The 27,951-nt window shown below is 42.5% G+C and overlaps 1 long non-coding RNA gene and 43 other non-coding genes across 44 annotated transcripts; all 44 read right to left on the bottom strand.

The window, feature by feature from the left end:
• Positions 1 to 3,286: 3,286 nt before the first annotated feature.
• Positions 3,287 to 3,993, bottom strand: LOC149725504 (uncharacterized). The gene is made up of 3 exons (XR_016386342.1): positions 3,855 to 3,993; positions 3,650 to 3,794; positions 3,287 to 3,383 (listed from the first exon to the last, which is right to left on the bottom strand). It is a non-coding gene; the product is annotated as an uncharacterized LOC149725504 (long non-coding RNA).
• A 4,215-nt stretch (positions 3,994 to 8,208) lies between these two features.
• Trnas-uga (transfer RNA serine (anticodon UGA)) lies at positions 8,209 to 8,290 on the bottom strand. The gene has a single exon. It is a non-coding gene; the product is annotated as a tRNA-Ser (tRNA).
• A 1,009-nt stretch (positions 8,291 to 9,299) lies between these two features.
• Trnas-cga (transfer RNA serine (anticodon CGA)) lies at positions 9,300 to 9,381 on the bottom strand. The gene has a single exon. It is a non-coding gene; the product is annotated as a tRNA-Ser (tRNA).
• Positions 9,382 to 9,773: 392 nt separating this feature from the next.
• Positions 9,774 to 9,855, bottom strand: Trnas-cga (transfer RNA serine (anticodon CGA)). Its single transcript has one exon. It is a non-coding gene; the product is annotated as a tRNA-Ser (tRNA).
• A 1,322-nt stretch (positions 9,856 to 11,177) lies between these two features.
• Trnas-cga (transfer RNA serine (anticodon CGA)) lies at positions 11,178 to 11,259 on the bottom strand. Its single transcript has one exon. It is a non-coding gene; the product is annotated as a tRNA-Ser (tRNA).
• A 231-nt stretch (positions 11,260 to 11,490) lies between these two features.
• Positions 11,491 to 11,572, bottom strand: Trnas-uga (transfer RNA serine (anticodon UGA)). The gene has a single exon. It is a non-coding gene; the product is annotated as a tRNA-Ser (tRNA).
• Positions 11,573 to 12,254: 682 nt separating this feature from the next.
• On the bottom strand, positions 12,255 to 12,336 carry Trnas-cga (transfer RNA serine (anticodon CGA)). Its single transcript has one exon. It is a non-coding gene; the product is annotated as a tRNA-Ser (tRNA).
• Positions 12,337 to 12,883: 547 nt separating this feature from the next.
• On the bottom strand, positions 12,884 to 12,965 carry Trnas-cga (transfer RNA serine (anticodon CGA)). Its single transcript has one exon. It is a non-coding gene; the product is annotated as a tRNA-Ser (tRNA).
• Positions 12,966 to 13,973: 1,008 nt separating this feature from the next.
• On the bottom strand, positions 13,974 to 14,055 carry Trnas-cga (transfer RNA serine (anticodon CGA)). The gene has a single exon. It is a non-coding gene; the product is annotated as a tRNA-Ser (tRNA).
• A 1,166-nt stretch (positions 14,056 to 15,221) lies between these two features.
• Positions 15,222 to 15,303, bottom strand: Trnas-cga (transfer RNA serine (anticodon CGA)). The gene has a single exon. It is a non-coding gene; the product is annotated as a tRNA-Ser (tRNA).
• Positions 15,304 to 15,693: 390 nt separating this feature from the next.
• Positions 15,694 to 15,775, bottom strand: Trnal-caa (transfer RNA leucine (anticodon CAA)). Its single transcript has one exon. It is a non-coding gene; the product is annotated as a tRNA-Leu (tRNA).
• Positions 15,776 to 15,849: 74 nt separating this feature from the next.
• Positions 15,850 to 15,931, bottom strand: Trnas-cga (transfer RNA serine (anticodon CGA)). The gene has a single exon. It is a non-coding gene; the product is annotated as a tRNA-Ser (tRNA).
• A 990-nt stretch (positions 15,932 to 16,921) lies between these two features.
• Trnas-cga (transfer RNA serine (anticodon CGA)) lies at positions 16,922 to 17,003 on the bottom strand. The gene has a single exon. It is a non-coding gene; the product is annotated as a tRNA-Ser (tRNA).
• Positions 17,004 to 17,705: 702 nt separating this feature from the next.
• Positions 17,706 to 17,787, bottom strand: Trnas-cga (transfer RNA serine (anticodon CGA)). Its single transcript has one exon. It is a non-coding gene; the product is annotated as a tRNA-Ser (tRNA).
• A 686-nt stretch (positions 17,788 to 18,473) lies between these two features.
• On the bottom strand, positions 18,474 to 18,555 carry Trnas-cga (transfer RNA serine (anticodon CGA)). Its single transcript has one exon. It is a non-coding gene; the product is annotated as a tRNA-Ser (tRNA).
• A 74-nt stretch (positions 18,556 to 18,629) lies between these two features.
• On the bottom strand, positions 18,630 to 18,714 carry Trnal-uaa (transfer RNA leucine (anticodon UAA)). The gene has a single exon. It is a non-coding gene; the product is annotated as a tRNA-Leu (tRNA).
• Positions 18,715 to 19,102: 388 nt separating this feature from the next.
• Positions 19,103 to 19,184, bottom strand: Trnas-cga (transfer RNA serine (anticodon CGA)). The gene has a single exon. It is a non-coding gene; the product is annotated as a tRNA-Ser (tRNA).
• A 74-nt stretch (positions 19,185 to 19,258) lies between these two features.
• Trnas-uga (transfer RNA serine (anticodon UGA)) lies at positions 19,259 to 19,340 on the bottom strand. The gene has a single exon. It is a non-coding gene; the product is annotated as a tRNA-Ser (tRNA).
• A 537-nt stretch (positions 19,341 to 19,877) lies between these two features.
• Trnas-cga (transfer RNA serine (anticodon CGA)) lies at positions 19,878 to 19,959 on the bottom strand. The gene has a single exon. It is a non-coding gene; the product is annotated as a tRNA-Ser (tRNA).
• A 386-nt stretch (positions 19,960 to 20,345) lies between these two features.
• Positions 20,346 to 20,427, bottom strand: Trnas-uga (transfer RNA serine (anticodon UGA)). The gene has a single exon. It is a non-coding gene; the product is annotated as a tRNA-Ser (tRNA).
• Positions 20,428 to 21,276: 849 nt separating this feature from the next.
• Positions 21,277 to 21,358, bottom strand: Trnas-uga (transfer RNA serine (anticodon UGA)). The gene has a single exon. It is a non-coding gene; the product is annotated as a tRNA-Ser (tRNA).
• A 231-nt stretch (positions 21,359 to 21,589) lies between these two features.
• Positions 21,590 to 21,671, bottom strand: Trnas-uga (transfer RNA serine (anticodon UGA)). The gene has a single exon. It is a non-coding gene; the product is annotated as a tRNA-Ser (tRNA).
• Positions 21,672 to 21,746: 75 nt separating this feature from the next.
• On the bottom strand, positions 21,747 to 21,828 carry Trnas-cga (transfer RNA serine (anticodon CGA)). Its single transcript has one exon. It is a non-coding gene; the product is annotated as a tRNA-Ser (tRNA).
• A 701-nt stretch (positions 21,829 to 22,529) lies between these two features.
• Trnas-uga (transfer RNA serine (anticodon UGA)) lies at positions 22,530 to 22,611 on the bottom strand. Its single transcript has one exon. It is a non-coding gene; the product is annotated as a tRNA-Ser (tRNA).
• A 231-nt stretch (positions 22,612 to 22,842) lies between these two features.
• Trnas-uga (transfer RNA serine (anticodon UGA)) lies at positions 22,843 to 22,924 on the bottom strand. Its single transcript has one exon. It is a non-coding gene; the product is annotated as a tRNA-Ser (tRNA).
• Positions 22,925 to 23,452: 528 nt separating this feature from the next.
• Positions 23,453 to 23,534, bottom strand: Trnas-cga (transfer RNA serine (anticodon CGA)). Its single transcript has one exon. It is a non-coding gene; the product is annotated as a tRNA-Ser (tRNA).
• Positions 23,535 to 23,604: 70 nt separating this feature from the next.
• Trnas-cga (transfer RNA serine (anticodon CGA)) lies at positions 23,605 to 23,684 on the bottom strand. Its single transcript has one exon. It is a non-coding gene; the product is annotated as a tRNA-Ser (tRNA).
• Positions 23,685 to 24,060: 376 nt separating this feature from the next.
• On the bottom strand, positions 24,061 to 24,142 carry Trnas-cga (transfer RNA serine (anticodon CGA)). Its single transcript has one exon. It is a non-coding gene; the product is annotated as a tRNA-Ser (tRNA).
• Positions 24,143 to 24,366: 224 nt separating this feature from the next.
• Positions 24,367 to 24,447, bottom strand: Trnas-uga (transfer RNA serine (anticodon UGA)). The gene has a single exon. It is a non-coding gene; the product is annotated as a tRNA-Ser (tRNA).
• A 73-nt stretch (positions 24,448 to 24,520) lies between these two features.
• Positions 24,521 to 24,602, bottom strand: Trnas-cga (transfer RNA serine (anticodon CGA)). Its single transcript has one exon. It is a non-coding gene; the product is annotated as a tRNA-Ser (tRNA).
• A 73-nt stretch (positions 24,603 to 24,675) lies between these two features.
• Trnas-cga (transfer RNA serine (anticodon CGA)) lies at positions 24,676 to 24,757 on the bottom strand. The gene has a single exon. It is a non-coding gene; the product is annotated as a tRNA-Ser (tRNA).
• Positions 24,758 to 24,831: 74 nt separating this feature from the next.
• Positions 24,832 to 24,913, bottom strand: Trnas-cga (transfer RNA serine (anticodon CGA)). Its single transcript has one exon. It is a non-coding gene; the product is annotated as a tRNA-Ser (tRNA).
• A 225-nt stretch (positions 24,914 to 25,138) lies between these two features.
• Positions 25,139 to 25,218, bottom strand: Trnaf-gaa (transfer RNA phenylalanine (anticodon GAA)). Its single transcript has one exon. It is a non-coding gene; the product is annotated as a tRNA-Phe (tRNA).
• Positions 25,219 to 25,291: 73 nt separating this feature from the next.
• Trnas-cga (transfer RNA serine (anticodon CGA)) lies at positions 25,292 to 25,373 on the bottom strand. Its single transcript has one exon. It is a non-coding gene; the product is annotated as a tRNA-Ser (tRNA).
• Positions 25,374 to 25,447: 74 nt separating this feature from the next.
• On the bottom strand, positions 25,448 to 25,529 carry Trnas-cga (transfer RNA serine (anticodon CGA)). Its single transcript has one exon. It is a non-coding gene; the product is annotated as a tRNA-Ser (tRNA).
• Positions 25,530 to 25,601: 72 nt separating this feature from the next.
• Trnas-cga (transfer RNA serine (anticodon CGA)) lies at positions 25,602 to 25,683 on the bottom strand. The gene has a single exon. It is a non-coding gene; the product is annotated as a tRNA-Ser (tRNA).
• A 70-nt stretch (positions 25,684 to 25,753) lies between these two features.
• Positions 25,754 to 25,835, bottom strand: Trnas-uga (transfer RNA serine (anticodon UGA)). The gene has a single exon. It is a non-coding gene; the product is annotated as a tRNA-Ser (tRNA).
• Positions 25,836 to 26,209: 374 nt separating this feature from the next.
• Trnas-cga (transfer RNA serine (anticodon CGA)) lies at positions 26,210 to 26,291 on the bottom strand. The gene has a single exon. It is a non-coding gene; the product is annotated as a tRNA-Ser (tRNA).
• Positions 26,292 to 26,666: 375 nt separating this feature from the next.
• Positions 26,667 to 26,748, bottom strand: Trnas-uga (transfer RNA serine (anticodon UGA)). The gene has a single exon. It is a non-coding gene; the product is annotated as a tRNA-Ser (tRNA).
• Positions 26,749 to 26,969: 221 nt separating this feature from the next.
• On the bottom strand, positions 26,970 to 27,051 carry Trnas-uga (transfer RNA serine (anticodon UGA)). The gene has a single exon. It is a non-coding gene; the product is annotated as a tRNA-Ser (tRNA).
• A 223-nt stretch (positions 27,052 to 27,274) lies between these two features.
• Trnas-cga (transfer RNA serine (anticodon CGA)) lies at positions 27,275 to 27,356 on the bottom strand. Its single transcript has one exon. It is a non-coding gene; the product is annotated as a tRNA-Ser (tRNA).
• Positions 27,357 to 27,522: 166 nt separating this feature from the next.
• Positions 27,523 to 27,604, bottom strand: Trnas-cga (transfer RNA serine (anticodon CGA)). Its single transcript has one exon. It is a non-coding gene; the product is annotated as a tRNA-Ser (tRNA).
• Positions 27,605 to 27,677: 73 nt separating this feature from the next.
• Trnas-cga (transfer RNA serine (anticodon CGA)) lies at positions 27,678 to 27,759 on the bottom strand. Its single transcript has one exon. It is a non-coding gene; the product is annotated as a tRNA-Ser (tRNA).
• A 71-nt stretch (positions 27,760 to 27,830) lies between these two features.
• Positions 27,831 to 27,912, bottom strand: Trnas-uga (transfer RNA serine (anticodon UGA)). Its single transcript has one exon. It is a non-coding gene; the product is annotated as a tRNA-Ser (tRNA).
• Positions 27,913 to 27,951: the final 39 nt, after the last annotated feature.

Raw genomic sequence — 27,951 nt, 5'->3', positions numbered from 1 at the left:
ATTGTGTTACTTTGTGGGTGATTTTTTATTTTTATTATCAATGGCTGATAATCTGGTCAACCCATTAGTGACCACTGGGTTGGAGTAACCGCCGTCAAGTGTCTTACCCAAGGACACATACGCCCAACGATTCGCCATCAATGGTAGAAGCGACCAGCCTTGAACCCATTACCGTTGTGTTACAAGCAGGCGCGTTAACCGCTTTGCCATGGCGCCATGCAGACGCCACAGTATTTAACGCGTTCGCCTCTTGTTAAGAATTAAGCCTCTATGCTGCCACCATGCATGTGTGCATTGGTGAATAAGACAAAGCAATTGCCCCAACAAAGTGGTGAGTTGTATAAATTGTTAAAAACATTAAAAATAAAATTACAATCTAATGTATTACCAATACAGTTAATTTACGTGGTAAGTTCTAAGCGTTTACGAGGTGTATGATACACAACACTCGTGTTATAACCAGCATTTTATTACTCTCGTATAACAACCACCGACAAATAAAACGAAAAGCGTCAAATGACATTTCATCGTACAAGCCTCTCTTGATCAAAACAACTTTGTTCTTCAAAAAGATCGCTTAAATCTCCATTTTGATTTAATTGACGTTTCTGCGAACTTCCATTACAGTCACCATAGGCAAATCGTTTTGCTATTTTCCACTGGTAACTTCAACATTTGGTATACGCTGTTTACTGAATAAAAGAGCAGTGCTGTAATGTAATGTGTTATAAAAAAAATGAATGGAACTTGTTTTATATTTTTGTATATTGTATGGCTGCTAATTATTAAGCACGGTAGTGGTCATATACATCCTTTTTCGTCGAACAGTTGATGTTGTTGATGTTTTGTTTTTTCCGCCATTTTTTCCGTATTAATCTCAATTCGTAATTTCAGCATTATTCCTAAATTTCTTGATTAAAATCAAATCATAAAAAAAATAATAAATTTTAGACTAAATTTTCCGATTTAAAAACACGTATGATTAGCGATTAATTGGCTTGTTTAGTGGCCGTCTGGCCGACTCAATTGGGTCGTCCCCTACAAACTCCAAATAACATAGAAATCAGGATTTTCAATTTTGCTTCGCTGGCATTTTTGCGATCGAGTATTGCACTGTTTATGTTTTCGTTTAGTCTGGTTAGTAAATCGTTTACATCATAGTTTAGACGTTAAAGTATCACCGTAAGGTGGTACACTTGCTTTTATACAAACAAATTCAGTCAATGCTTCAGTCAAATTCAGTCAATGCTTCATTCAGTCAACAGCGGGCAATTGTGCCAAGAAGTTTACATCGTGAAATGAGGTTGGTACTTACTACTCAGTACTGTAGAGATTGAATATTGAACTACAAATTATTCAATGACCATAATTGGTTGAGTTTATAGGTTGTGTAGCGGTAAACATTAATTTATTTCGAGTTCTTAAACAAAGCCACTTTAATAGAAGTAGAACAATATACCAATGTTTACATACTTTTACTTGATAACAGCACTAGCAGGCAAGTGAAATGTTTGACTACCTACATAGGTTGCTGCTGTTACTTAAGTTGTTAACGTAGTTTTCGCGAAGACTGGCATGTACCAATATTAATGCCTTGTACAGAGTACGTCATATTGTGTTCTGTATATAATCTATTACGCAGAGCAAACTCAAGAAAAGCATAGAAGTTAAAGAGATGGTTTTCTATGCATAGCAACAAGAAATCGAATATGTGTTAGTTATTTCTTAAACAATAGTTAACTATAGTGGTATAGTACCCAATGATATTTATGTACCACTATTCATGGGCGTTCAGTTTGGGGTGCTGAGGGTGTCACCCCAATTTTTAAAACAATTTTTGGAGGGTATTACTACTCTGTTTTTAGCACAAGCCACTTCTTATAAATTATCACCAAGTGCAAATGACCAAATTTCGAATATATTTTCAAAATATTATCTTTTTATTATATCAGTATCTTATAGTTGAATAACCCTTGAGGTATAAATTACTAAATTAAAAGCAAAACTTTCAAAGTTTGGCAATGAAAACATACGAAACTACAATGTGGGGAAAGATGGGACTCTAAATTGAAATATATTTACATTAGCAGTATTCTGCAACTTGTAGTTAACCTACCGAATTTAACACGCTGTGCTAGTTTCTTTGTCATGTAAACTTAATATATATATAACGTTAAACCGATATTTGTGTGTTGTTTTTATCTCAAATTAAAGTTATATTGACCCCTGCCTATTTTCTTCAAGCTTATATATGTCAGTGTTTTTTTACAAAACAGAAACTAGTTTTATGAGACAAAGTCAAACTGTACGAAATATTCAAGGTTGTTTTATGAAGCTATGAAACTAGTTCAATCGTTCGCACAAGCAAACTAAAAATATCATCGGCTTTACTATGGTTTATCGAGCATTAAAAATAGAACCTTACCATTTCGCATTTTTTTCAACTGTTCAAAGTATACTGTTTCTACTTTAGATATTTTTTTTAATATTGAAAAACAGTAATCAGCCTTTACAGGCGTTTTATAACGTCGTGATAATACTGTCGAATAATTCTGTAACATTATATTCATGATTATCATTAAATGGGGGTCCGTAAAAAAGAAAGTTAAAAAAAGTCTCGTCTGACAAAGTGTCCCATCTTCCCCCACCCTACTATAACTTACGTGCGGTATAACCACGCGTGGCCAAAAAACGACAGTCGTTATAGCACGGATGTTCATACACCACGCTCCAGCTTACGAGTTATTAAGCAGTTGGTTTGTGGGTTGTAATTTTTTTGAGAAAGATTTTTTTATTTTTATGTGTGGCTTGGACAACCTATTAGTGACTACTTGGTTAAAACAATTACTACATGTCTACAATAGTTACAGCGACGAGCTTTAAGTAATTGTATTCTTTAATTAAGCAGAGTTTCAACCTAAATCCTACCAAATCAAAATTCGAATATTACTAAAAGTTTACTTTTTCAAACGATATTTAAAATAAAGTAGTCTTTAATTATCAGCATTTGAACGCTCAAAAGCAAACAAAAAAAGTGTTGTTTATTGTTAAAAAGACAGTTAGGAAATATGGGATATACGTTTCAACCAGAAGCATGTATGTAAGCACTTACCCTCGCACAGCGGGCACCGACAGTCATTATAACACGAGTTTTTAATTTTACGGTTGATTTTTTTGGATAGTTTGAGCCCAACTGATCGGTCTTTAAAGTTATATTGCATGTTTATATATTCACTGAGTTTAAAACATAAAGGAACAAAAAGGCTTGTATACAACACAAGGTATATGTTTTGCTGATGTTCAATTTATTAAAATCGTACGATTGCAGTTATTTTATCCACGATTATACCAAGTAAAACCGTCCTCGGATTCCATATCTGAAACTAAAAATAAATATGCTCACTAGCACTTTAAAACATTATATTGAATGAATGAGTGCAACTTAATGACATTCGTTATTACTCGGGTGTTCTGATTCATAGAGCTCGTGTCCGCTTACGAGATACTACTGTGATATTATATATTTTTGTTTATACGTATGGCTTGCAATTTGGAAACATAATTTCGGATCTTCAAAAACGAGTAATACATTTGTAGCCACTTATTACACGGTTAAAAACTGTTTGCTATTTCGTATCTATTAACTTACTTTCGTTCATTTCCTGTTGGTCATAATGGACACGACGTCGTCGACCATCATGACGACGACGATGAGAATGCCACCACGCAGTAGTAGTTTCAGTGAGGACGAGAAGTCCGATGAGAAGCAAAAGTAGAAGTGCTGACTTGTTCATCTGCAATAAAACATAATTACTACTACTACTAGCCATACAAAGAACAAATCAGTTACTCACGTTATTTCTTTTGAAGAACTGATAAAATATTGCAAAACTCGGCGCCTTTTATTACTAGCGTTGTTTGGTTGCTTCCGATACATCTGCTGTTCGGAGTAAAATTTCTTCTTCTCAATAAAATCATTTGTTTTCAATAAATCTTTTCTTCTCAATAAACGCGGCGCACGATTTCTTGGATTCGGTTCCACTGATGAGTTTCTGTGTAAGGCAAGATACGCCTGATAAACAACGAAATTCGATTGCAACATTTAAAAAGTGAGCTCCATGTTTGCTGGTACCAAACGCAAAGACTGCACCAAGATTTCAGGAATTTGTGTATTTTCCTAAATAAACGTTTATACATTTTATTAAGAGGGTGTTCTGTTCCGAACACTTCGTACCCGTTTACATGTTACTACGAATGTAACTTTGCTAGAACAAACACTCCCACACACAATGGTAGCAGCGATTACACCTGTCAGGAATACAAAAACGTATAAAAACTTTCACAAAGTCGTGACAACATGGGACAAAACTTATCAAATGTCATTTAAAGTGTTTATTACACCAGCTTAAACAATAGTTAGAGATCGTTCCTTTTGTTTTAATAACTTTCCGTTAAGTTTCTGGTTAATTCTCTTTTTCTTTCATTTTCTGTTTTCGATACAGAGCGTTGAATTAAACGTTTATTTGTTTTTTTAATTATTTTAGCGCAGTTTTGTGTTTACAATGCCATAATTGCGAAATTCCAGTATTGATGCAACAGCCACGCTTCTTAATCAATGTTCTTTTTTATACTTTTATTCATAGCGTGTTTTACCCGACATTGGTTTTAACAACTGTTGTAACATATACATTTGCTTTTACATACTAGAGCCGATTGCCCTATAGCCAGCAAGTCGTGTGTTAAATATAATAAATTCAAACAATATTAAGAATGTGAATATAATCACAGCAAATAGAATTGTCTCGCGTTTAAAACAAAACAACATGAAACAAAACTTATCGAATGTCATTTAAAGCGTTTATTATACCAGCTAGAACATTAGTTAATGATCGTTCGTTTTACTTCTTTAAACAACATGACCTTGGATATCGTTTTTGAAAACATATATATATTGTTATGTTTGTTTTATTAAGTAGATAATGTACATGTGAGATATACCCGACCAAGAAAAATCTGTGATGTGTGTTACACTGCCACTATATAAACAAAATCTTTTAAAGGTTTTTTCAAAGGCACGCTGTTATAATCGTTACCTAACGATTCATCTTCCCAGCTTAAACAGTAGTTAGTGTTTTGTCGTTTTGTTTTAATACCTTCCCGTTTAGAGTCAGGCTTGATTTATTGTCTTAACATCTGGTATTTTAAACTGTTTATGTACTTTTCCACGCTGATACACTGACAACAACTATAGTTTACGTTTTAGTAAAAGCAGCACATTTTATTATGTCTAATTCAGGCCATTTTTGGAAGTAAACAAAGAACATTTAAAAAATTATAAAACTGTTTCCTCACGACTGTCATAGATCGTTGTTAATTGATTAAAACACGATTTTGATATGTGCAACTGAGGTTGGAAAACGCTTAATCGGATCCACGCAACTGCTTATTAAAGCGAAATTGATTAGAGGTATAACAAGATAAGTCAAAACAAAGTGTCAGCTATTTGGTACTGGATATACTTGCTCACCATGGTGGATTATGCAACAAGATACCCCGAAGCAGTCCCATTAAAAAACATTACAACCGAGGATGTAGCTGAAGCACTGGTGGATATTTTTAGCCGGGTTGGCGTGCCTAATGAGATTTTGTCAGATCAGGGGACCCAATTTATGTCCGGATGTATGAAAGAGGTGGAGAGACTATTGAAAATTCGACATCTAAGGACTACACCTTATTCTCCGCAGTGCAACGGGCTTGTCTTAAGGTTCAACGGAACTCTGAAGACAATGTTGAAACGGTTGTGCGCTGAGCAACCAAAACAGTGGCATCGCTATATCGGCCATCGTCTTCACCATATGCGTCGCCAGTCGTTATGGTTCGTAAGAAAGATGGAACGAACCGAATCTGTATTGATTATCGCAAACTGAACAATTTAACCGTGTTTGACCCTGAACCGATGACTACTGCAAAGGAAGTCTTCAACACGCTCTGCGACGATATTTTTCGACAATTGTTCTGACCAAAGGCTACTGGCAGGTCAAAGTAGCTGAAGACGACATCAAAAAGACGACTTTCGTCACCCCTGACGGTTGTAACGAGTTCTGTAAGATGCCATTTGGGATGAAAAACTCTAGTGCTACGTTCGTTCGGGGAATGCGAAAACTACTGGAAGGTATGGCCAACGTCGAACATTACATTGATGACGTCATTGTACATACGCGAACATGGAATGAGCACGTTGTCACCCTCGAAAATCTATTCAAGCGACTGGCCAAAGCCAATATCACTGCCCGCCCAACGAAATGTCGACTGGGTGCCGGAGAGGTCGATTTCTTGGGGCATCATGTTGGTAACAACATCATTGGATTAAACGATGATAATGTACGTAAGATACGCGAGGCACCAAGGCCGAAAAATAAAACGAAGTGCGGTCATTTTTGGGGCTAACTGGATACTATCGGGAATATATACCAAATTACGCTGCAGTAGCCGTGCCCCTCACCGACCTCACGAAGAAAGGGCATCCAGATATTGTTGCACGGGGTGATGCACAAGAAAGGGCATTTAACACCCTTAAATCAAAACTATCAAGTAAACCAATCCTGCACCTCCCTGACCCCTCCTTAGGATTTATACTACGAACGGATGCGTCTAGAGATGGAATCGGTGCAGTACTACTACAAGTTCATGGAGGAAAACATTTCCCTGTGAGTTACGCAAGTAAAAAACTCTCAGACGCTGAGCGACGATATTCCACAATTGAAAGAGAATGCCTCGCAGTCGTTTGGGGCGTAAAGAAATTTATGATGTACCTGTACGGCACAAAATTTGTCATTCAGACCGATCATTAACCGTTGTCCTTCCTACAAAAAAATAAATTTGAAAATGACCGAATTATGCGGTGGGCGATGTACTTGCAAAATTTCGATATTCGATGCGAGTATATAAAAGGAAGTGATAACGTTGGGGCTGACTACCTCAGCCGGATGCAAGGCTTATAAACGATACATGTTACGTTGATTTCTAGTGAAGTGTTTGTTTAATTTTAATACGCTTGTTTTTTGTAAAAACAAAACAACTCTTAAAAAGGGGGTTGTGTCACAAACACTTTAGTTGTAACGGATTCGTCTAGATCGTAATCACGATATATCCTGCTGTGCGCGCTTGATAGACCCTTTTGTTGTACTGCATTATCTCGCCCTATTTTTATCGTCTTGTGTATTGCTTTCGCGTCCAAACTTACGCCCACAATTAACGACCCCATTGTCCGCCTGATAGCACGCGGTCAAGGCGTCTAACACCCAGCGTGCAGCATTCTTTCTTTTTGTCTACTGTACGTATAAATAACTGTGATACTTGCAAAGCCATATAAGCTAAAATGAGCCGTTGTAGGCCTACTAGTCCGTTACAGGTTATTACGATCGTGTCAGCTGTTGCGTTATTCTATGCTCTAATGCAATTCTATTTGAATAAGGTTGTGTGTGTTAAGAATAAAACGTTGTGTGCCATCTGATCAAGGTACTAGTGTGTTGTTTGTTAAGAGGACTTCCAAGTCAGAATCCCAAACTAAACCACGTCGTATCGTGACCTTCCGATACACGTGACAGGTACCAAAAAATTCAACTCTCCTGACCGACTTGGTTACGGATAACAACTCCATGATCGTAAGGTATATGAGAACAAGATCCCATAAATACGCCCAACGTATCGAATGTCCTTTGGGTGTTTATTACACCAGATAGAACAACAGTTAGTGATCGTTCGTTTTGTTTTAATAACTTCCTGTTAAGTTTCTGATTAATTCTCTGTTTCTTTCATTCTCTGATTTCGATACAGAGCGTTCAATTAAACGTTTATTTGTTTCTAAATTATCTTGGCGCAGTTTCGTGTTTACCATGCCATAATAGCGAATTGGCAGTATAAAAGTCCATTAATGATATTTGATTAAATTTAAGTAACTCTGTGTGAGTTTACCATATAATGGATGCAACAGCCACGATTTTTAAGCGATGCTGTTTTTTATACTTTCATCCATAGAGTGTTTAAACAATTGTTGCTTTGCGGTTGGTTCCCATCTCTTCGTTCTTTAAATAACATGGCTATCGTTTTCGAAGAGATAAATATAACATTATGTTGTCACGTTTTAATTTGTTAGAATTAATTTGTTCCGAGTAAGATCATCATTTATCTCAAAAATTAGATAAAGAACGTCGCCGACAGGATTCGAACCTGTGCGGGCAGAGCCCAACAGATTTCAAGTCTGTCGCCTTAACCACTCGGCCACGACGACTACGGTTGCATTAAAGGTTTAATTTGTAACTGTTCCGAGTAAGATCATCATTTGTCTCAAAAATTAGAAGAAGAACGTCGCCGACAGGATTCTGACCTGTGCGGGCAGAGCCCAAAAGATTTCGAGTCTGTCGCCTTAACCACTCGGCCACGACGACTACGGTTTGACCATGAATTAATTTGTAACCGTTCCGAGTAAGATCATCATTTGTCTCAAAAATAAGAAAAAGAACGTCGCCGACAGGATTCGAACTTATGCGGGCAGAGCCCAACAGTTCTCAGGTCTTTCGCTTTAACCACTCGGCCACGACGACTACGAGTTCACAAAAAATTAATTTGTAACCGTTCCGAGTAAGATCATCATTTACCATCCACTAACATTATGAAAAAAACGTCGCCCACAGGATTCGAACCTGTGCGGGCACAGCCCAAAAGATTTCAAGTCTGTCGCCTTAACCACTCGGCCACGTCGACTTCGGTTTCATCAAAGAATTAATTTGTAACCGTTCCGAGTAAGATCATGATTTATCGAAAAAATTAGAAAAAGAACGTCGCCGACAGGATTCGAACCTGTGAGGGCAGAGCACAACACATTTTAAGTCTGTCGCCTTAACCACTCGGCCACGAAGACTACGGTTTTATCAAAGAATTAATTTGTAACCGTTCCGAGTAAGATCATCATTTATCTCAAAAATTAGAAAAAAATCGTCGCAGACAGGATTCGAACCTGTGTGGGCAGAGCCTGAAATATTTCAAGTCTGTCGCCTTAACCACTCGGCCACGACGACTACGGTTTGACCATGAATTAATTTGTAACCGTTCCGAGTAAGATCATCATTTGTCTCAAAAATAAGAAAAAGAACGTCGCCGACAGGATTCGTACCTGTGCGGGCAGAGCCCAACAGATTTCAGGTCTGTCGCCTTAACTACTCGGCCACGGTTGCATTAAAGGTTTAATTTAAAACCGTTCCGAGTAAGATCATCATTCATTTCAAAAATAAGAAAAAGAACGTCGCCGACAGGATTCGAACCTGTGCGGGCATAGCCCAACAGATTTCGAGTCTGTCGCCTTAACCACTCGGCCACGACGACTACGGTTTCATCAAAGAATTAATTTGTAACCGTTCCGAGTAAGATCATCATTTGTCTCAAAAATTAGAAGAAGAACGTCGCCGAAAGGATTCGAACCCGTCGCCGAAAGGATTCGAAACAGATTTCAAGTCTGTCGCCTTAACCACTCGGCCACGACGACTACGGTTGCATTAAAGGTTTAATTTGAAACTGTTCCGAGTAAGATCATCATTCATTTCAAAAATAAGAAAAAGAACGTGGCCGACAGGATTCGAACCTGTGCGGGCAGAGCCCAACAGATTTCGAGTCTGTCGCCTTAACCACTCGGCCACGACGACTACGGTTGCATTAAAGGTTTAATTTGAAACTGTTCCGAGTAAGATCATCATTCATTTCAAAAATAAGAAAAAGAACGTCGCCGACAGGATTCGAACCTGTGCGGGCATAGCCCAACAGAATTCGAGTCTGTCGCCTTAACCACTCGGCCACGACGACTACGGTTTGACCAAGAATTAATTTGTAACTGTTCCCAGTAAGATCATCATTTGTCTCAAAAATTAGAAGAAGAACGTCGCCGACAGGATTCGGACCTGTGCGGCCAGAGCACAACAGATTTCAAGTCTGTCGCCTTAACCACTCGGCCACGACGACTACGGTTTCATCCAAGAATTAATTTGAAACCATTCCGAGTAAAATCATCATTTGTCTCAAAAATTAGAAGAAGAACGTCGCCGACAGGATTCGAACCTGTGCGGTCAGAGCCCAACAGATTTCGAGGCTGTCGCCTTAACCACTCCGCCACGACGACTACGGTTGCATTAAAGGTTTAATTTGAAACCGTTTCCAGTAAGATCATCATTTGTCTCAAAAATTAGAAGAAGAACGTCGCCGACAGGATTCGGACCTGTGCGGGCAGAGCCCAACATATTTCAGGTCTGTCGCCTTAACTACTCGGCCACGGTTGCATTAAAGGTTTAATTTGAAACCGTTCCGAGTCAGATCATCATTCATTTCAAAAATAAGAAAAAGAACGTCGCCGACAGGATTCGAACCTGTGCGGGCAGAGCCCAACATATTTCGAGTCTGTCGCCTTAACCACTCGGCCACGACGACTACGGTTGCATTAAAGGTTTAATTTGAAACTGTTCCGAGTAAGATCATCATTCATTTCAAAAATAAGAAAAAGAACGTCGCCGACAGGATTCGAACCTGTGCGGTCATAGCCCAACAGATTTCGAGTCTGTCGCCTTAACCACTCGGCCACGACGACTACGGTTTGACCAAGAATTAATTTGTAACTGTTCCCAGTAAGATCATCATTTGTCTCAAAAATTAGAAGAAGAACGTCGCCGAAAGGATTCGAACCCGTCGCCGAAAGGATTCGAAACAGATTTCAAGTCTGTCGCCTTTACCACTCGGCCACGACGACTACGGTTGCATTAAAGGTTTAATTTGAAACTGTTCCGAGTAAGATCATCATTCATTTCAAAAATAAGAAAAAGAACGTGGCCGACAGGATTCGAACCTGTGCGGGCAGAGCGCAACAGATTTCGAGTCTGTCGCCTTAACCACTCGGCCACGACGACTACGGTTGCATTAAAGGTTTAATTTGAAACTGTTCCGAGTAAGATCATCATTCATTTCAAAAATAAGAAAAAGAACGTCGCCGACAGGATTCGAACCTGTGCGGACACAGCCCAACAGATTTCGAGTCTGTCGCCTTAACCAATCGGCCACGACGACTACGGTTTGACCAAGAATTAATTTGTAACTGTTCCCAGTAAGATCATCATTTGTCTCAAAAATTAGAAGAAGAACGTCGCCGACAGGATTCGGACCTGTGCGGGCAGAGCCCAACAGATTTCGAGTCTGTTGCCTTAACCACTCGGCCACGACGACTACGGTTTGACCAAGAATTAATTTGTAACTGTTCCCAGTAAGATCATCATTTATCTTAAAAATTAGAAAAAGAACGTGGCCGACATGATTCGAACCTGTGCGGGCAGAGCCCAACAGATTTCGAGTCTGTCGCCTTAACCACTCGGCCACGACGACTACGGTTTCATCAAAGAATTAATTTGTAACCGTTCCGAGTAAGATCATCATTTGTCTCAAAAATTAGAAGAAGAACGTCGCCGACAGGATTCGAACCTGTGCGGCCAGAGCACAACAGATTTCAAGTCTGTCGCCTTAACCACTCGGCCACGACGACTACGGTTTCATCCAAGAATTAATTTGAAACCGTTCCGAGTAAGATCATCATTTGTCTCAAAAATTAGAAGAAGAACGTCGCCGACAGGATTCGAACCTGTGCGGTCAGAGCCCAACAGATTTCGAGTCTGTCGCCTTAACCACTCCGCCACGACGACTACGGTTGCATTAAAGGTTTAATTTGAAACCGTTTCCAGTAAGATCATTTGTCTCAAAAATTAGAAGAAGAACGTCGCCGACAGGATTCGGACCTGTGCGGGCAGAGCCCAACATATTTCAGGTCTGTCGCCTTAACTACTCGGCCACGGTTGCATTAAAGGTTTAATTTGAAACCGTTTCCAGTAAGATCATCATTTGTCTCAAAAATTAGAAGAAGAACGTCGCCGACAGGATTCGGACCTGTGCGGGCAGAGCCCAACATATTTCAGGTCTGTCGCCTTAACTACTCGGCCACGGTTGCATTAAAGGTTTAATTTGAAACCGTTCCGAGTCAGATCATCATTCATTTCAAAAATAAGAAAAAGAACGTCGCCGACAGGATTCGAACCTGTGCGGGCAGAGCCCAACATATTTCGAGTCTGTCGCCTTAACCACTCGGCCACGACGACTACGGTTGCATTAAAGGTTTAATTTGAAACTGTTCCGAGTAAGATCATCATTCATTTCAAAAATAAGAAAAAGAACGTCGCCGACAGGGTTCGAACCTGTGCGGGCATAGCCCAACAGATTTCGAGTCTGTCGCCTTAACCACTCGGCCACGACGACTACGGTTTGACCAAGAATTAATTTGTAACTGTTCCCAGTAAGATCATCATTTGTCTCAAAAATTAGAAGAAGAACGTCGCCGAAAGGATTCGGACCTGTGCGGGCAGAGCCCAACAGATTTCGAGTCTGTTGCCTTAACCACTCGGCCACGACGACTACGGTTTGACCAAGAATTAATTTGTAACTGTTCCCAGTAAGATCATCATTTATCTTAAAAATTAGAAAAAGAACGTGGCCGACATGATTCGAACCTGTGCGGGCAGAGCCCAACAGATTTCGAGTCTGTCGCCTTAACCACTCGGCCACGACGACTACGGTTTCATCAAAGAAATTATTTGTAACCTTTCCGAGTAAGATCATCATTTGTCTCAAAAATTAGAAGAAGAACGTCGCCGAAAGGATTCGAACCCGTCGCCGAAAGGATTCGAAACAGATTTCAAGTCTGTCGCCTTAACCACTCGGCCACGACGACTACGGTTGCATTAAAGGTTTAATTTGAAACTGTTCCGAGTAAGATCATCATTCATTTCAAAAATAAGAAAAAGAACGTCGCCGACAGGATTCGAACCTGTGCGGGCATAGCCCAACAGATTTCGAGTCTGTCGCCTTAACCACTCGGCCACGACGACTACGGTTTGACCAAGAATTAATTTGTAACTGTTCCCAGTAAGATCATCATTTGTCTCAAAAATTAGAAGAAGAACGTCGCCGACAGGATTCTGACCTGTGCGGGCAGAGCCCAAAAGATTTCGAGTCTGTCGCCTTAACCACTCGGCCACGACGACTACGGTTTGACCATGAATTAATTTGTAACCGTTCCGAGTAAGATCATCATTTGTCTCAAAAATAAGAAAAAGAACGTCGCCGACAGGATTCGAACTTATGCGGGCAGAGCCCAACAGTTCTCAGGTCTTTCGCTTTAACCACTCGGCCACGACGACTACGAGTTCACAAAAAATTAATTTGTAACCGTTCCGAGTAAGATCATCATTTACCATCCACTAACATTATGAAAAAAACGTCGCCCACAGGATTCGAACCTGTGCGGGCACAGCCCAAAAGATTTCAAGTCTGTCGCCTTAACCACTCGGCCACGTCGACTTCGGTTTCATCAAAGAATTAATTTGTAACCGTTCCGAGTAAGATCATGATTTATCGAAAAAATTAGAAAAAGAACGTCGCCGACAGGATTCGAACCTGTGAGGGCAGAGCACAACACATTTTAAGTCTGTCGCCTTAACCACTCGGCCACGAAGACTACGGTTTTATCAAAGAATTAATTTGTAACCGTTCCGAGTAAGATCATCATTTATCTCAAAAATTAGAAAAAAATCGTCGCAGACAGGATTCGAACCTGTGTGGGCAGAGCCTGAAATATTTCAAGTCTGTCGCCTTAACCACTCGGCCACGACGACTACGGTTTGACCATGAATTAATTTGTAACCGTTCCGAGTAAGATCATCATTTGTCTCAAAAATAAGAAAAAGAACGTCGCCGACAGGATTCGTACCTGTGCGGGCAGAGCCCAACAGATTTCAGGTCTGTCGCCTTAACTACTCGGCCACGGTTGCATTAAAGGTTTAATTTAAAACCGTTCCGAGTAAGATCATCATTCATTTCAAAAATAAGAAAAAGAACGTCGCCGACAGGATTCGAACCTGTGCGGGCATAGCCCAACAGATTTCGAGTCTGTCGCCTTAACCACTCGGCCACGACGACTACGGTTTCATCAAAGAATTAATTTGTAACCGTTCCGAGTAAGATCATCATTTGTCTCAAAAATTAGAAGAAGAACGTCGCCGAAAGGATTCGAACCCGTCGCCGAAAGGATTCGAAACAGATTTCAAGTCTGTCGCCTTAACCACTCGGCCACGACGACTACGATTGCATTAAAGGTTTAATTTGAAACTGTTCCGAGTAAGATCATCATTCATTTCAAAAATAAGAAAAAGAACGTGGCCGACAGGATTCGAACCTGTGCGGGCAGAGCCCAACAGATTTCGAGTCTGTCGCCTTAACCACTCGGCCACGACGACTACGGTTGCATTAAAGGTTTAATTTGAAACTGTTCCGAGTAAGATCATCATTCATTTCAAAAATAAGAAAAAGAACGACGCCGACAGGATTCGAACCTGTGCGGGCATAGCCCAACAGAATTCGAGTCTGTCGCCTTAACCACTCGGCCACGACGACTACGGTTTGACCAAGAATTAATTTGTAACTGTTCCCAGTAAGATCATCATTTGTCTCAAAAATTAGAAGAAGAACGTCGCCGACAGGATTCGACCTGTGCGGCCAGAGCACAACAGATTTCAAGTCTGTCGCCTTAACCACTCGGCCACGACGACTACGGTTTCATCCAAGAATTAATTTGAAACCGTTCCGAGTAAAATCATCATTTGTCTCAAAAATTAGAAGAAGAACGTCGCCGACAGGATTCGAACCTGTGCGGTCAGAGCCCAACAGATTTCGAGTCTGTCGCCTTAACCACTCCGCCACGACGACTACGGTTGCATTAAAGGTTTAATTTGAAACCGTTTCCAGTAAGATCATCATTTGTCTCAAAAATTAGAAGAAGAACGTCGCCGACAGGATTCGGACCTGTGCGGGCAGAGCCCAACATATTTCAGGTCTGTCGCCTTAACTACTCGGCCACGGTTGCATTAAAGGTTTAATTTGAAACCGTTCCGAGTCAGATCATCATTCATTTCAAAAATAAGAAAAAGAACGTCGCCGACAGGATTCGAACCTGTGCGGGCAGAGCCCAACATATTTCGAGTCTGTCGCCTTAACCACTCGGCCACGACGACTACGGTTGCATTAAAGGTTTAATTTGAAACTGTTCCGAGTAAGATCATCATTCATTTCAAAAATAAGAAAAAGAACGTCGCCGACAGGATTCGAACCTGTGCGGGCATAGCCCAACAGATTTCGAGTCTGTCGCCTTAACCACTCGGCCACGACGACTACGGTTTGACCAAGAATTAATTTGTAATTGTTCCCAGTAAGATCATCATTTGTCTCAAAAATTAGAAGAAGAACGTCGCCGAAAGGATTCGAACCCGTCGCCGAAAGGATTCGAAACAGATTTCAAGTCTGTCGCCTTACCACTCGGCCACGACGACTACGGTTGCATTAAAGGTTTAATTTGAAACTGTTCCGAGTAAGATCATCATTCATTTCAAAAATAAGAAAAAGAACGTGGCCGACAGGATTCGAACCTGTGCGGGCAGAGCGCAACAGATTTCGAGTCTGTCGCCTTAACCACTCGGCCACGACGACTACGGTTGCATTAAAGGTTTAATTTGAAACTGTTCCGAGTAAGATCATCATTCATTTCAAAAATAAGAAAAAGAACGTCGCCGACAGGATTCGAACCTGTGCGGACATAGCCCAACAGATTTTGAGTCTGTCGCCTTAACCAATCGGCCACGACGACTACGGTTTGACCAAGAATTAATTTGTAACTGTTCCCAGTAAGATCATCATTTGTCTCAAAAATTAGAAGAAGAACGTCGCCGACAGGATTCGGACCTGTGCGGGCAGAGCCCAACAGATTTCGAGTCTGTTGCCTTAACCACTCGGCCACGACGACTACGGTTTGACCAAGAATTAATTTGTAACTGTTCCCAGTAAGATCATCATTTATCTTAAAAATTAGAAAAAGAACGTGGCCGACATGAATCGAACCTGTGCGGGCAGAGCCCAACAGATTTCGAGTCTGTCGCCTTAACCACTCGGCCACGACGACTACGGTTTCATCAAAGAATTAATTTGTAACCGTTCCGAGTAAGATCATCATTTGTCTCAAAAATTAGAAGAAGAACGTCGCCGACAGGATTCGAACCTGTGCGGCAGAGCACAACAGATTTCAAGTCTGTCGCCTTAACCACTCGGCCACGACGACTACGGTTTCATCCAAGAATTAATTTGAAACCGTTCCGAGTAAGATCATCATTTGTCTCAAAAATTAGAAGAAGAACGTCGCCGACAGGATTCGAACCTGTGCGGTCAGAGCCCAACAGATTTCGAGTCTGTCGCCTTAACCACTCGCCACGACGACTACGGTTGCATTAAAGGTTTAATTTGAAACCGTTTCCAGTAAGATCATTTGTCTCAAAAATTAGAAGAAGAACGTCGCCGACAGGATTCGACCTGTGCGGGCAGAGCCCAACATATTTCAGGTCTGTCGCCTTAACACTCGGCCACGGTTGCATTAAAGGTTTAATTTGAAACCGTTTCCAGTAAGATCATCATTTGTCTCAAAAATTAGAAGAAGAACGTCGCCGACTGGATTCGACCTGTGCGGGCAGAGCCCAACATATTTCAGGTCTGTCGCCTTAACTACTCGGCCACGGTTGCATTAAAGGTTTAATTTGAAACCGTTCCGAGTCAGATCATCATTCATTTCAAAAATAAGAAAAAGAACGTCGCCGACAGGATTCGAACCTGTGCGGGCAGAGCCCAACATATTTCGAGTCTGTCGCCTTAACCACTCGGCCACGACGACTACGGTTGCATTAAAGGTTTAATTTGAAACTGTTCCGAGTAAGATCATCATTCATTTCAAAAATAAGAAAAAGAACGTCGCCGACAGGATTCGAACCTGTGCGGGCATAGCCCAACAGATTTCGAGTCTGTCGCCTTAACCACTCGGCCACGACGACTACGGTTTGACCAAGAATTAATTTGTAACTGTTCCCAGTAAGATCATCATTTGTCTCAAAAATTAGAAGAAGAACGTCGCCGAAAGGATTCGACCTGTGCGGGCAGAGCCCAACAGATTTCGAGTCTGTGCCTTAACCACTCGGCCACGACGACTACGGTTTGACCAAGAATTAATTTGTAACTGTTCCCAGTAAGATCATCATTTATCTTAAAAATTAGAAAAAGAACGTGGCCGACATGATTCGAACCTGTGCGGGCAGAGCCCAACAGATTTCGAGTCTGTCGCCTTAACCACTCGGCCACGACGACTACGGTTTCATCAAAGAATTAATTTGTAACCGTTCCGAGTAAGATCATCATTTGTCTCAAAAATTAGAAGAAGAACGTCGCCGAAAGGATTCGAACCCGTCGCCGAAAGGATTCGAAACAGATTTCAAGTCTGTCGCCTTAACCACTCGGCCACGACGACTACGGTTGCATTTAAGGTTTAATTTGAAACTGTTCCGAGTAAGATCATCATTCATTTCAAAAATAAGAAAAAGAACGTGGCCGACAGGATTCGAACCTGTGCGGGCAGAGCCCAACAGATTTCGAGTCTGTCGCCTTAACCACTCGGCCACGACGACTACGGTTGCATTAAAGTTTTAATTTGAAACTGTTCCGAGTAAGATCATCATTCATTTCAAAAATAAGAAAAAGAACGTCGCCGACAGGATTCGAACCTGTGCGGGCATAGCCCAACAGATTTCGAGTCTGTCGCCTTAACCACTCGGCCACGACGACTACGGTTTGACCAAGAATTAATTTGTAACTGTTCCCAGTAAGATCATCATTTGTCTCAAAAATTAGAAGAAGAACGTCGCCGACAGGATTCGGACCTGTGCGGCAGAGCCAACAGATTTCAAGTCTGTCGCCTTAACCACTCGGCCACGACGACTACGGTTTCATCCAAGAATTAATTTGAAACCGTTCCGAGTAAGATCATCATTTGTCTCAAAAATTAGAAGAAGAACGTCGCCGACAGGATTCGAACCTGTGCGGTCAGAGCCCAACAGATTTCGAGTCTGTCGCCTTAACCACTCCGCCACGACGACTACGGTTGCATTAAAGGTTTCATTTGAAACCGTTTCCAGTAAGATCATCATTTGTCTCAAAAATTAGAAGAAGAACGTCGCCGACAGGATTCGACCTGTGCGGGCAGAGCCCAACATTTCAGTCTGTCGCCTTAACTACTCGGCCACGGTTGCATTAAAGGTTTAATTTGAAACCGTTCCGAGTCAGATCATCATTCATTTCAAAAATAAGAAAAGAACGTCGCCGACAGGATTCGAACCTGTGCGGGCAGAGCCCAACATATTTCGAGTCTGTCGCCTTAACCACTCGGCCACGACGACTACGGTTGCATTAAAGGTTTAATTTGAAACTGTTCCGAGTAAGATCATCATTCATTTCAAAAATAAGAAAAAGAACGTCGCCGACAGGATTCGAACCTGTGCGGGCATAGCCCAACAGATTTCGAGTCTGTCGCCTTAACCACTCGGCCACGACGACTACGGTTTGACCAAGAATTAATTTGTAACTGTTCCCAGTAAGATCATCATTTGTCTCAAAAATTAGAAGAAGAACGTCGCCGAAAGGATTCGAACCCGTCGCCGAAAGGATTCGAAACAGATTTTAAGTCTGTCGCCTTTACCACTCGGCCACGACGACTACGGTTGCATTAAAGGTTTAATTTGAAACTGTTCCGAGTAAGATCATCATTCATTTCAAAAATAAGAAAAAGAACGTGGCCGAGAGGATTCGAACCTGTGCGGGCAGAGCGCAACAGATTTCGAGTCTGTCGCCTTAACCACTCGGCCACGACGACTACGGTTGCATTAAAGGTTTAATTTGAAACTGTTCCGAGTAAGATCATCATTCATTTCAAAAATAAGAAAAAGAACGTCGCCGACAGGATTCGAACCTGTGCGGGCATAGCCCAACAGATTTCGAGTCTGTCGCCTTAACCAATCGGCCACGACGACTACGGTTTGACCAAGAATTAATTTGTAACTGTTCCCAGTAAGATCATCATTTGTCTCAAAAATTAGAAGAAGAACGTCGCCGACAGGATTCGGACCTGTGCGGGCAGAGCCCAACAGATTTCGAGTCTGTTGCCTTAACCACTCGGCCACGACGACTACGGTTTGACCAAGAATTAATTTGTAACTGTTCCCAGTAAGATCATCATTTATCTTAAAAATTAGAAAAAGAACGTCGCCGACAGGATTCGAACCTGTGCGGCCAGAGCACAACAGATTTCAAGTCTGTCGCCTTAACCACTCGGCCACGACGACTACGGTTTCATCCAAGAATTAATTTGAAACCGTTCCGAGTAAGATCATCATTTGTCTCAAAAATTAGAAGAAGAACGTCGCCGACAGGATTCGAACCTGTGCGGTCAGAGCCCATCAGATTTCGAGTGTGTCGCCTTAACCACTCCGCCACGACGACTACGGTTGCATTAAAGGTTTAATTTGAAACCGTTTCCAGTAAGATCATCATTTGTCTAAAAAATTAGAAGAAGAACGTCGCCGACAGGATTCGGACCTGTGCGGGCAGAGCCCAACATATTTCAGGTCTGTCGCCTTAACTACTCGGCCACGGTTGCATTAAAGGTTTAATTTGAAACCGTTCCCAGTCAGATCATCATTCATTTCAAAAATAAGAAAAAGAACGTCGCCGACAGGATTCGAACCTGTGCGGGCAGAGCCCAACATATTTCGAGTCTGTCGCCTTAACCACTCGGCCACGACGACTACGGTTGCATTAAAGGTTTAATTTGAAACTGTTCCGAGTAAGATCATCATTCATTTCAAAAATAAGAAAAAGAACGTCGCCGACAGGATTCGAACCTGTGCGGGCATAGCCCAACAGATTTCGAGTCTGTCGCCTTAACCACTCGGCCACGACGACTACGGTTTGACCAAGAATTAATTTGTAACTGTTCCAGTAAGATCATCATTTGTCTCAAAAATTAGAAGAAGAACGTCGCCGAAAGGATTCGGACCTGTGCGGGCAGAGCCCAACAGATTTCGAGTCTGTTGCCTTAACCACTCGGCCACGACGACTACGGTTTGACCAAGAATTAATTTGTAACTGTTCCCAGTAAGATCATCATTTATCTTAAAAATTAGAAAAAGAACGTGGCCGACATGATTCGAACCTGTGCGGGCAGAGCCCAACAGATTTCGAGTCTGTCGCCTTAACCACTCGTCCACGACGACTACGGTTTCATCAAAGAATTAATTTGTAACCGTTCCGAGTAAGATCATCATTTGTCTCAAAAATTAGAAGAAGAACGTCGCCGACAGGATTCGAACCTGTGCGGCCAGAGCACAACAGATTTCAAGTCTGTCGCCTTAACCACTCGGCCACGACGACTACGGTTGCATTAAAGGTTTAATTTGAAACCGTTCCCAGTCAGATCATCATTCATTTCAAAAATAAGAAAAAGAACGTCGCCGATGGGATTCGAACCTGTGCGGGCAGAGCCCAACATATTTCAGGTCTGTCGCCTTAACTACTCGGCCACGGTTGCATTAAAGGTTTAATTTGAAACTGTTCCGAGTAAGATCATCATTCATTTCAAAAATAAGAAAAAGAACGTGGCCGACAGGATTCGAACCTGTGCGGGCAGAGCCCAACAGATTTCGAGTCTGTCGCCTTAACCACTCGGCCACGACGACTACGGTTTGACCAAGAATTAATTTGTAACTGTTCCCAGTAAGATCATCATTTATCTTAAAAATTAGAAAAAGAACGTGGCCGACATGATTCGAACCTGTGCGGGCAGAGCCCAACAGATTTCGAGTCTGTCGCCTTAACCACTCGGCCACGACGACTACGGTTTCATCAAAGAATTAATTTGTAACCGTTCCGAGTAAGATCATCATTTGTCTCAAAAATTAGAAGAAGAACGTCGCCGACAGGATTCGAACCTGTGCGGCCAGAGCAGAACAGATTTCAAGTTGTCGCCTTAACCACTCGGCCACGACGACTACGGTTGCATTAAAGGTTTAATTTGAAACCGTTCCGAGTCAGATCATCATTCATTTCAAAAATAAGAAAAAGAACGTCGCCGATGGGATTCGAACCTGTGCGGGCAGAGCCCAACATATTTCGAGTCTGTCGCCTTAACCACTTGGCCACGACGACTACGGTTTCATCAAACAATTAATTTGAAACCGTTCCGAGTAAGATCATCATTTGTCTCAAAAATTAGAAGAAGAACGTCGCCGACAGGATTCGAACCTGTGCGGGCAGAGCCCAACAGATTTCAAGTCTGTCGCCTTAACCACTCGGCCACGACGACTACGGTTGCATTAAAGGTTTAATTTGAAACCGTTCCGAGTAAGATCATCATTCATTTCAAAAATAAGAAAAAAACGTCGCGGACAGGATTCGAACCTGTGCGGGCAGAGCCGAACAAATTTCAAGTCTGTCGCCTTAACCACTCGGACACGACGACTACGGTTTCATCAAAGAATTAATTTGTAACCGTTCCGAGTAAGATCATCATTTGTCTCAAAAATTAGAAGAAGAACGTCGCCGACAGGATTCGAACCTGTGCGGCCAGAGCCCAACAGATTTCAAGTCTGTCGCCTTAACCACTCGGCCACGACGACTACGGTTGTATTAATGGTTTAATTTGAAACTGTTCCGAGTAAGATCATCATTCATTTCAAAAATAAGAAAAAGAACGTCGCCGACAGGATTCGAACCTGTGCGGGCAGAGCCCAACAGATTTCGAGTCTGTCGCCTTAACCACTCGGCCACGACGACTACGGTTTGACCAAGAATTAATTTGTAACTGTTCCCAGTAAGATCATCATTTATCTTAAAAATTAGAAAAAGAACGTGGCCGACAGGATTCGAACCTGTGCGGGCAGAGCCCAACAGATTTCGAGTCTGTCGCCTTAACCACTCGGCCACGACGACTACGGTTTCATCAAAGAATTAATTTGTAACCGTTCCGAGTAAGATCATCATTTGTCTCAAAAATTAGAAGAAGAACGTCGCCGACAGGATTCGAACCTGTGCGGCCAGAGCACAACAGATTTCAAGTCTGTCGCCTTAACCACTCGGCCACGACGACTACGGTTGCATTAAAGGTTTAATTTGAAACCGTTCCGAGTAGATCATCATTCATTTCAAAAATAAGAAAAAGAACGTCGCCGATGGGATTCGAACCAGTGCGGGCAGAGCCCAACATATTTCGAGTCTGTCGCCTTAACCACTCGGCCACGACGACTACGGTTTCATCAAAGAATTAATTTGAAACCGTTCCGAGTAAGATCATCATTTGTCTCAAAAATTAGAAGAAGAACGTCGCCGACAGGATTCGAACCTGTGCGGGCAGAGCCCAACAGATTTCGAGTCTGTCGCCTTAACCACTCCGCCACGACGACTACGGTTGCATTAAAGGTTTAATTTGAAACCGTTCCCAGTAAGATCATCATTTGTCTCAAAAATTAGAAGAAGAACGTCGCCGACAGGATTCGAACCTGTGCGGGCAGAGCCCAACAGATTTCAAGTCTGTCGCCTTAACCACTCGGCCACGACGACTACGGTTGCATTAAAGGTTTAATTTGAAACCGTTCCGAGTAAGATCATCATTCATTTCAAAAATAAGAAAAAAACGTCGCGGACAGGATTCGAACCTGTGCGGGCAGAGCCCAACAGATTTCGAGTCTGTCGCCTTAACCACTCGGCCACGACGACTACGGTTTCATCAAAGAATTAATTTGTAACCGTTCCGAGTAAGATCATCATTTGTCTCAAAAATTAGAAGAAGAACGTCGCCGACAGGATTCGAACCTGTGCGGGCAGAGCCCAACAGATTTCAAGTCTGTCGCCTTAACCACTCTGCCACGACGACTACGGTTGTATTAAAGGTTTAATTTGAAACTGTTCCGAGTAAGATCATCATTCATTTCAAAAATAAGAAAAAGAACGTCGCCGACAGGATTCGAACCTGTGCGGGCAGAGCCCAACATATTTCAGGTCTGTCGCCTTAACTACTCGGCCACGGTTGCATTAAAGGTTTAATTTGAAACCGTTCCGAGTAAGATCATCATTCATTTCAAAAATAAGAAAAAGAACGTCGCCGACAGGATTCGAACCTGGGCGGGCAGAGCCCAACATATTTCGAGTCTGTCGCCTTAACCACTCGGCCACGACGACTACGGTTTCATCAAAGAATTAATTTGAAACCGTTCCGAGTAAGATCATCATTTTCTCAAAAATAGAAAAAGAACGTCGCCGACAGGATTCGAACCTGTGCGGGCAGAGCCAACAGATTTCGAGTCTGTCGCCTTAACCACTCGCCACGACGACTACGGTTGCATTAAATTAATTTGAAACCGTTCCGAGTAAGATCATCATTCATTCAAAAATAAGAAAAGAACGTCGCCGACAGGATTCGAACCTGTGCGGGCAGAGCCCAACAGATTTCGAGTCTGTCGCCTTAACCACTCGGCCACGACGACTACGGTTTGACCAAGAATTAATTGTAACTGTTCCCAGTAAGATCATCATTTCTCAAAAATTAGAAAAGAACGTCGCCGACAGGATTCGAACCTGCGGGCAGAGCCCAACAGATTTCGAGTCTGTCGCCTTAACCACTCGGCCACGACGACTACGGTTTGACCAAGAATTAATTTGTAACTGTTCCCAGTAAGATCATCATTTATCTCAAAAATTAGAAAAAGAACGTCGCCGACAGGATTCGAACCTGTGCGGGCAGAGCCCAACAGATTTCAGTCTGTCGCCTTAACCACTCGGCCACGACGACTACGGTTGCATTAAATTAATTTGAAACTGTTCCGAGTAAGATCATCATTCATTTCAAAAATAAGAAAAAGAACGTCGCCGACAGGATTCGAACCTGTGCGGGCAGAGCCCAACAGATTTCAGTCTGTCGCCTTAACCACTCGGCCACGACGGTTGCATTAAAGGTTAATTTGAAACCGTTCCGAGTAAGATCATCATTCATTTCAAAAATAAGAAAAAGAACGTCGCCGACAGGATTCGAACCTGTGCGGGCAGAGCCCAACAGATTTCGAGTCTGTCGCCTTAACCACTCGGCCACGACGACTACGGTTTCATCAAAGAATTAATTTGTAACCGTTCCGAGTAAGATCATCATTCATTTCAAAAATAGAAAAGAACGTCGCCGACAGGATTCGAACCTGGCGGGCAGAGCCCAACAGATTTCGAGTCTGTCGCCTTAACCACTCGGCCACGACGACTACGGTTCATCAAAGAATTAATTTGTAACCGTTCCGAGTAAGATCATCATTTTCAAAAATAGAAAAAGAACGTCGCCGACAGGATTCGAACCTGTGCGGGCAGAGCCAACAGATTTCAAGTCTGTCGCCTTAACCACTCGGCCACGACGACTACGGTTGCATTAAAGGTTTAATTTGAAACCGTTCCGAGTAAGATCATCATTCATTTCAAAAATAGAAAAGAACGTCGCCGACAGGATTCGAACCTGTGCGGGCAGAGCCCAACAGATTTCGAGTCTGTCGCCTTAACCACTCGGCCACGACGACTACGGTTTGACAAGAATTAATTTGTAACTGTTCCGAGTAAGATCATCATTTGTCTCAAAAATTAGAAGAAGAACGTCGCCGACAGGATTCGAACCTGTGCGGGCAGAGCCCAACAGATTTCGAGTCTGTCGCCTTAACCACTCGGCCACGACGACTACGGTTTGACCAAGAATTAATTTGTAACTGTTCCCAGTAAGATCATCATTTATCTCAAAAATTAGAAAAAGAACGTCGCCGACAGGATTCGAACCTGTGCGGGCAGAGCCCAACAGATTTCGAGTCTGTCGCCTTAACCACTCGGCCACGACGACTACGGTTTGACCAAGAATTAATTTGTAACTGTTCCGAGTAAGATCATCATTTATCAAAAATTAGAAAAAGAACGTGCCGACAGGATTCGAACCTGTGCGGGCAGAGCCCAACAGATTTCGAAGTCTGTCGCCTTAACCACTCGCCACGACGACTACGGTTTCATCAAAGAATTAATTTGTAACCGTTCCGAGTCAGATCATTCATTTCAAAAATAAGAAAAAGAACGTCGCCGACAGGATTCGAACCTGTGCGGGCAGAGCCCAACAGATTTCGTCTGTCGCCTTAACCACTCGGCCACGACGACTACGGTTGCATTAAAGAATTAATTTGTAACCGTTCCGAGTAAGATCATCATTCATTTCAAAAATAAAAAAGAACGTCGCCGACAGGATTCGAACCTGTGCGGGCAGAGCCCAACAGATTTCGAGTCTGTCGCCTTAACCACTCGGCCACGACGACTACGGTTTGACCAAGAATTAATTTGTAACTGTTCCCAGTAAGATCATCATTTGTCTCAAAAATTAGAAGAAGAACGTCGCCGACAGGATTCGAACCTGTGCGGGCAGAGCCCAACAGATTTCGAGTCTGTCGCCTTAACCACTCGGCCACGACGACTACGGTTTGACCAAGAATTAATTTGTAACTGTTCCCAGTAAGATCATCATTTTCTCAAAAATTAGAAAAGAACGTCGCCGACAGGATTCGAACCTGTGCGGGCAGAGCCCAACAGATTTCGAGTCTGTCGCCTTAACCACTCGGCCACGACGACTACGGTTTGACAAGAATTAATTTGTAACTGTTCCCAGTAAGATCATCATTTTCAAAAATTAGAAAAAGAACGTCGCCGACAGGATTCGAACCTGTGCGGGCAGAGCCCAACAGATTTCAAGTCTGTCGCCTTAACCACTCGGCCACGACGACTACGGTTGCATTAAAGGTTAATTTGAAACTGTTCCGAGTAAGATCATCATTATTTCAAAAATAAGAAAAAGAACGTCGCCGACAGGATTCGAACTGTGCGGGCAGAGCCCAACAGATTTCAGTCTGTCGCCTTAACCACTCGGCCACGGTTGCATTAAAGGTTTAATTTGAAACCGTTCCGAGTAAGATCATCATTCATTTCAAAAATAAGAAAAAGAACGTCGCCGACAGGATTCGAACCTGGCGGGCAGAGCCCAACAGATTTCGAGTCTGTCGCCTTAACCACTCGGCCACGACGACTACGGTTTCATCAAAGAATTAATTTGTAACCGTTCCGAGTAAGATCATCATTCTTTCAAAAATAAGAAAAAGAACGTCGCCGACAGGATTCGAACCTGTGCGGGCAGAGCCCAACAGATTTCGAGTCTGTCGCCTTAACCACTCGGCCACGACGACTACGGTTTCATCAAAGAATTAATTTGTAACCGTTCCGAGTAAGATCATCATTTGTCAAAAATAGAAGAAGAACGTCGCCGACAGGATTCGAACCTGTGCGGGCAGAGCCCAACAGATTTCAGTCTGTCGCCTTAACCACTCGGCCACGACGACTACGGTTTGCAAGAATTAATTTGAAACTGTTCCCAGTAAGATCATCATTCATTCAAAAATTAGAAAAAGAACGTCGCCGACAGGATTCGAACCTGTGCGGGCAGAGCCCAACAGATTTCAGTCTGTCGCCTTAACCACTCGGCCACGACGACTACGGTTTGACCAAGAATTAATTTGTAACTGTTCCCAGTAAGATCATCATTCTCAAAAATAGAAAAAGAACGTCGCCGACAGGATTCGAACCTGTGCGGGCAGAGCCCAACAGATTTCAAGTCTGTCGCCTTAACCACTCGGCCACGACGACTACGGTTGCAAAAGGTTTAATTTGAACTGTTCCCAGTAAGATCATCATTTTTCAAAAATTAGAAAAAGAACGTCGCCGACAGGATTCGAACCTGTGCGGGCAGAGCCCAACAGATTTCGATCTGTCGCCTTAACCACTCGGCCACGACGACTACGGTTTCACAAGAATTAATTTGTAACTGTTCCGAGTAAGATCATCATTTCTCAAAAATTAGAAAAGAACGTCGCCGACAGGATTCGAACCTGTGCGGGCAGAGCCCAACAGATTTCAAGTCTGTCGCCTTAACCACTCGGCCACGACGACTACGGTTGCATTAAAGGTTTAATTTGAAACTGTTCCGAGTAAGATCATCATTCATTTCAAAAATAGAAAAAGAACGTCGCCGACAGGATTCGAACCTGTGCGGGCAGAGCCCAACAGATTTCAGTCTGTCGCCTTAACCACTCGGCCACGACGACTACGGTTGCAAAATTAATTTGAACCGTTCCGAGTAAGATCATCATTCATTTCAAAAATAGAAAAAGAACGTCGCCGACAGGATTCGAACCTGTGCGGGCAGAGCCCAACAGATTTCGAGTCTGTCGCCTTAACCACTCGGCCACGACGACTACGGTTTGACCAAGAATTAATTTGTAACGTTCCCAGTGTGCGGCAGAGCCCAACAGATTTCAAGTCTGTCGCCTTAACCACTCGGCCACGACGACTACGGTTGCATTAAAGGTTTAATTTGAAACTGTTCCGAGTAAGATCATCATTTTCAAAAATAGAAAAGAACGTCGCCGACAGGATTCGAACCTGTGCGGGCAGAGCCCAACAGATTTCGAGTCTGTCGCCTTAACCACTCGGCCACGACGACTACGGTTTGACCAAGAATTAATTTGTAACTGTTCCCAGTAAGATCATCATTTATATTAAAAATTAGAAAAGAACGTCGCCGACAGGATTCGAACCTGTGCGGGCAGAGCCCAACAGATTTCGAGTCTGTCGCCTTAACCACTCGGCCACGACGACTACGGTTTGACCAAAATTAATTTGTAACTGTTCCCAGTAAGATCATCATTTCTCAAAAATTAGAAAAAGAACGTCGCCGACAGGATTCGAACCTGTGCGGGCAGAGCCCAACAGATTTCAAGTCTGTCGCCTTAACCACTCGGCCACGACGACTACGGTTTGACAAGAATTAATTTGTAACTGTTCCCAGTA

Source organism: Ciona robusta, chromosome 13 (genome assembly GCF_009617815.1).
Source record: "Ciona robusta chromosome 13, ASM961781v2".
Taxonomy (NCBI): Eukaryota; Metazoa; Chordata; class Ascidiacea; order Phlebobranchia; family Cionidae; genus Ciona; species Ciona robusta.
The sequence above is the reverse complement of the archived record's forward strand: the minus strand, read 5'-3'. Positions and strand labels throughout refer to the sequence as shown.